A 5,361-nucleotide genomic window follows, 5' to 3' on the forward strand; every position below is an offset into this window, starting at 1 on the left:
GAGCTTTGGAATTTTTGAGGTTATCTTTCTCTGGGTCCCCATCTTGTCATTTTGGCCTCACCCACCACCTTCAGTAATGTACCATCTTTCCTTTAAAAAAAAATCAGCAATTGTGGTAAAATATGTGGGGAGTTTAGCTAAACTTCCCGCAAAAAATTGGGTCTTTTAGGTAGGGGTCGTCGCAAAGGATAAGAAAATAATAGAAAATGCAGAATAATTGAAATAAAAGAATACACAGAGACGAAGATACAGTTTTATAGATTTATAAAGATAAAAGACAAAAAGTGGGGGTACTCAAGGGTCCCTATGATATCCCCGTTAATCATAGGGCCCAGAATAAAGTTTCACATGGGTATTTACAGGTATAGTGATCGGCTGCCAGGGGTAACAGATTTACACAACAACAGGTTGTTTTAGGTTAAATGTCATTCGAAAGGCTTCTATAGATCCCCTAACTAACTCTGGTTACAAAGCCTTTCAAGGACAATCTTCTAAGTTCTAAGGTAAAGCTATTACTTAACAGAAGGATTAAACAGAGATATAGTGGCTCCATATTTCTTTATCTAGTTATTGCTATTAGAGACAGGTCATCAGAAGTCAAGCAGGAACTGTCCCTTGGGCTAATTGCTTTTAGCCACAGGTATCTGTCTCTGGGTGGACACTCTTTGATCAGCTCTCATCCCGTGATTCCATGTAGACTTTGCTTTTGAAAGGCAGAAATTGATAGTAGGAGAATGTACTTTGTTTTGTATGGAACAAAAACTGTTTTAGCTTAGAAAAATGTGTTCTCTTTGATTCTAACTGATGCCATTTGCTTCTGTAACCGCGCTTGCTTTTAGTTGTTAGTCAAATATAGCTAATCAGAATGAAAAATAGGACAGGAGTGACTCCATGACAGGCCAAACTTCCTAGAGTAGGCCTAAGTTTCAGTTTCCCCGAAACCGAAACGCAGACCAAAACTGGCGCCAGCGCGAAAATTGAAAATCCCGAGGCTTGGAGCCAACCAATTAGGAGTCAAAACAATCCGCCACTTTCAAAGGAACCAATGGACTAAGGGGGGAGGGGGAATGGTGTGCCCAACATGTTGTGTGGAACCTGCGTGTCGTGTGCCACCGATGTGTCATGTGCAAAAGAAAGTATAAAAGCTTCACTTTTACCCCAGGGCGGGGTCCTGGTTCATAGGGGAGGCCACTGCGTTGGTGCTCTGGGACTTGGACCCTAGCTCGAGCTAGCCAATAAACTCCTTTGCCATTTGCAGCCTCAGTGACTCCGTCTCTCTGTTCCTGGGGCCGAGGGGAACCGGTTCTAACATTTTGGGGGCTCGTCCGGGATCCTGAAACCCCCGGAATGGAATCTGGACCCGAGGAGGAGTTGGATCTTTAAAAATCCGTGCAGTGCAGGTGACTGGGCCCTGGGAAGTGACCGGCAGAAGGCCTAGGCGGACGCGCTGATGGGTCGCTGGTCGGGAGCGGAGGGAGACGTCCCTTGCCCCCTCGGTAGGTTTCCGGCGCGGACCTGACGGGGTCGGTCCGTTGGAGAGGGAAACCAAGTTGGCCGCGGACCCGACAGGGTCGGTCCGTTCGGGCCAAGAATTAGAGGTTTGTGAAACGTTTTGTCGTCTTTGTTCTGTGTTTTTGTCTCTGCTTTCTGTTTGTCGCTCGCATTGTCGCTTCTCGTCAGTGTCGCTCTTCGTCAGTGTTCTAATTTTTTTTCATTTCCAGGAATGGGACAGATTCAGACAACGCCTCTGTCTATTCTCAAAGCTCATTTTAAGGAAGTCAAAGATCAGGCTCATAGCCTCTCTTTAGAAATCAGGAAACAGAAATTTATTATTTTTTGTGAGTCCGAGTGGCCAACCTTCGGGGTTGGGTGGCCCCGGGAGGGAACATTCGATCTTAATATCATTTGTAAGGTGAGGGAGGTTATCTCCAGTGAAGAGTCCCATGGCCACCCTGACCAGATCCTGTACATCACTGTCTGGCAGGACTTGGTCCAGGATCCCCCACCTTGGCTGAGGAAGATCCTGCCCCCAATAGGACACAGCAAGATCATGGTGGCAAAGGCAGCCAGGAAAGAGGGAGAGTCCAAATCGGGGCCCACAGGTGGCGCTCCTTTGGACTCGGCCCCTGTTCTTCCGGAGTCCAATCTATATCCTGACCTATTAGACCTGGAGTGGAATACACCCCCTCCTTATAACCCCGCCGCCGCCGCCCAAGCCCCGGCTGCTGCGGCTCCTCTGGCGGCAGCTGCTGCAGCTACGTCAGTGAGCGGCCCGGCGTACAGGACCCGGCAGTGGGCCACCAGGACTCCAGACCCAGAACCAGTAATGGCTCTCCCTCTGTGTGCAATAGGGCCCTCGCAAGCAGATGGGGAGCAGGCTTACCAATACTGGCCATTTTCAACTAGTGATTTATATAATTGGAAGTCTCAAAATGCCAACTTCTCGGAGAACCCTAAAGACCTGATTAACCTCTTAGATTCTGTTTTGTTCACTCACCAGCCCACCTGGGACAATTGTCAGCAACTACTAAAAGTTCTTTTCACCACCGAGGAAAGGGAAAGAATACAGGCGGAAGCACGGAAGCTGGTTCCAGGAGATGACGGCAGACCCACAGCTAATCCAGGGATCATAGACCGAGCGTTTCCACTCGAACGACCCCCCTGGGACTACAACAAGGGTGCAGGTAGGGAGCGTCTCCGGGTCTACCGCCAGACTCTAATGGCCGGTCTCCGAGCCGCGGCACAGAAGCTGACGAATTTGGCTAAGGCAGGAGATGTTCGCCAAGGCCCAGATGAGAGCCCGGCGGCCTATTTAGAAAGAATAATGGAAGCTTTTAGGCAGTATAAGCCTATGGATCCCACTGCGGATGAGAGCAAGGCGGCAGTAATGATGGCCTTTGTAAACCAGGCAGCCCCTGATATAAGGAGGAAAGTACAGAGGATAGACAGGTTATGTGAGAAGACACTACAGGACCTATTAGATGTAGCTGAGAAGGTCTACAACAACAGGGAGACCCCGGAAGAAAGGCTAGAAAGAATTAGACAAGAGGATAGAAAATTCCAGGCTGAGGAGACTAGAAAAGCCAACAAGGAGATGGCCAAGATTCTTCTGGCGGCTACAGGGAGCACGTCAGGGAGAAAGGAGTTCAGTGAGAAAGGAAGGAGCTGCCCCCGTAGGAAAAGGCTAGAAAAGGATCAGTGTGCGAATTGCCTGGAAACGGGCCATTGGGCTAGAGACTGCCCAAAGAAAAAGGGGGGGCCAGAGAGGGGAGCATCGCCTAAGAGAGTCTTACTAGCAGATAGTGAATAGGGAAGACGGGGTTCGGATCCCCTCCCCGAACCCAGGGTAACCTTAGATGTGGAGGGGAGCCCAGTCAGTTTCCTGGTAGACACAGGGGCAGAACATTCGGTGATTACTGAGACCACTGGAAAATTGTCCAACAAGACTAGTTGAGTACAGGGGGCAACTGGAACCAAGCCCTACCCATGGACTACCCGCCAAAAGTTAGACCTGAGCACAGGGCAAGTGATCCATGCCTTCATGGTCATTCCAGAGCGCCCCACTCCCTTATTAGGAAGGGACATACTCACAAAACTAAGAGCCCATATCTATTTTGAAAAGGAGGGAATAATAGTAACCGATGCTAAAGGGAACCTTATCAGCAGTCCCCGGGTTACTCAAGTCCTGACCCTGGCCCAGGCAGATGAATATCGTCTATATCAGCCCATGAGAATCCAACAGGAAGGAGAGATGGACTACTGGCTTCGAGAGTTTCCTGGAGCCTGGGCTGAGACAGGGGGAGCAGGATGGGCAAAGCATCGGCCACCTCTCTACATTGAACTGAAACCAGGGGCCGAACCGGCCCGAGTGAGACAATACCCCATGCCCCAAGAAGCTAGAGTAGGAATAACGCCCCACATTCGAAGGCTTCTAGATGCCGGGATTCTTCGGAGGTGCCAGTCAGCCTGGAATACTCCTTTGCTGCCAGTGAGGAAACCAGGTGGAAAGGATTATCGGCCTATGCAGGACCTCAAGGAAGTCAACGCGCATGCCCTAGACATCCACCCTATGGTTCCCAACCCCTACACCCTGCTAAGCTCCCTTCCTCCGACACAAACCTGGTACACCGTTCTGGATTTAAAAGATGCTTTTTTCAGCTTAGCAGTGGCTTCGCGCAGCCAGGAGATATTTGCATTTGAGTGGCAGGACGAGGAGAGGGGAATCCAGGGGCAGCTGACGTGGACAAGGCTACCTCAGGGGTTTAAGAACACACCCACTTTGTTCAACGAGGCCCTCCATGATGACTTGGGTGAGTACCGGGCCAGTCACCTGGAGGTGACCCTGCTACAGTACGTAGATGCTCTGCTACTAGCTGCCCCAACCCCAAAGACCTGCATAGAGAGCACCAAGGACCTACTCGGGGTGCTAGGTGGGAGGGGATATCGAGCCAGTGCTAAGAAGGCCCAGATCTACAAGGAAGAAGTCACCTATCTAGGATATAAAATTAAAGGAGGTCAAAGATGGCTAACCGAGGCAATAAAACAGACTGTTAGAGATACCCACCCCGACCTCATGCCGAAAAGTACGGAAGTTCCTGGGATCAGTGGGGTACTGCCGCCTCTGGATCCCGGGATTTGCAGAAAAGGCCCGACCCTTGTATGAAAGGTGTAAAGCACGTCAGGCATGGGAATGGACTGAGCAAATGGAAGGCGACTTCCGAGCCCTGAGAACAGCTATGTTAGAGGCCCTGGCCCTAGCGCTCCCTGACCCTACAAAGGAGTTCCACCTGTTTGTAGATGAGAAAAAGGAAATAGCTAAGGGGGTGCTCACACAGACGCTGGGACCGTGGAGGCAGCCGGTGGTGTACCTGTCCAAAAAGTTAGATTCAGTAGTGGCGGGATGGCCGGCGTTCCTGCGGATCATCGCAGCTACTCCTTTGCTGGTCAAAGATGCTGACAAGCTCACCCTGGGTCAGCACCTGCAAATTACCACCCCTCACGCCATAGAGGGGATCCTAAAGCAGCCACCAGGGCAGTGGATAACAAATGCGAGGTTGACTCACTGCCAGGGATTCCTGTTGGACGCTCCTCGCATCGAGTTTCGGACTCCTGCCATCCTGAACCCGGCCACGCTTCTGCCAGGCCCCAAGCTGGTAACATTGGAACACAGCTGCCCTGAGATCCTGGCTGAGACCCAGATGGCCCGGAGCGACCTGCAGGACCGCCCACTTGCAAACAGCGACCTGACCTGGTTCACAGATGGGAGCAGCTTCGTCCGGAACGGACACAGGTACGCAGGGGCGGCCATAGTAGATGAACAGGGCAAGCTTATCTGGGCTACACGCCTTCCACAGGGGACCT

The sequence above is a fragment of the Propithecus coquereli genome, unplaced genomic scaffold, assembly GCF_000956105.1.
Source record: "Propithecus coquereli isolate 6110/MARCELLA unplaced genomic scaffold, Pcoq_1.0 Scaffold676, whole genome shotgun sequence".
Lineage (NCBI taxonomy): Eukaryota > Metazoa > Chordata > Mammalia > Primates > Indriidae > Propithecus > Propithecus coquereli.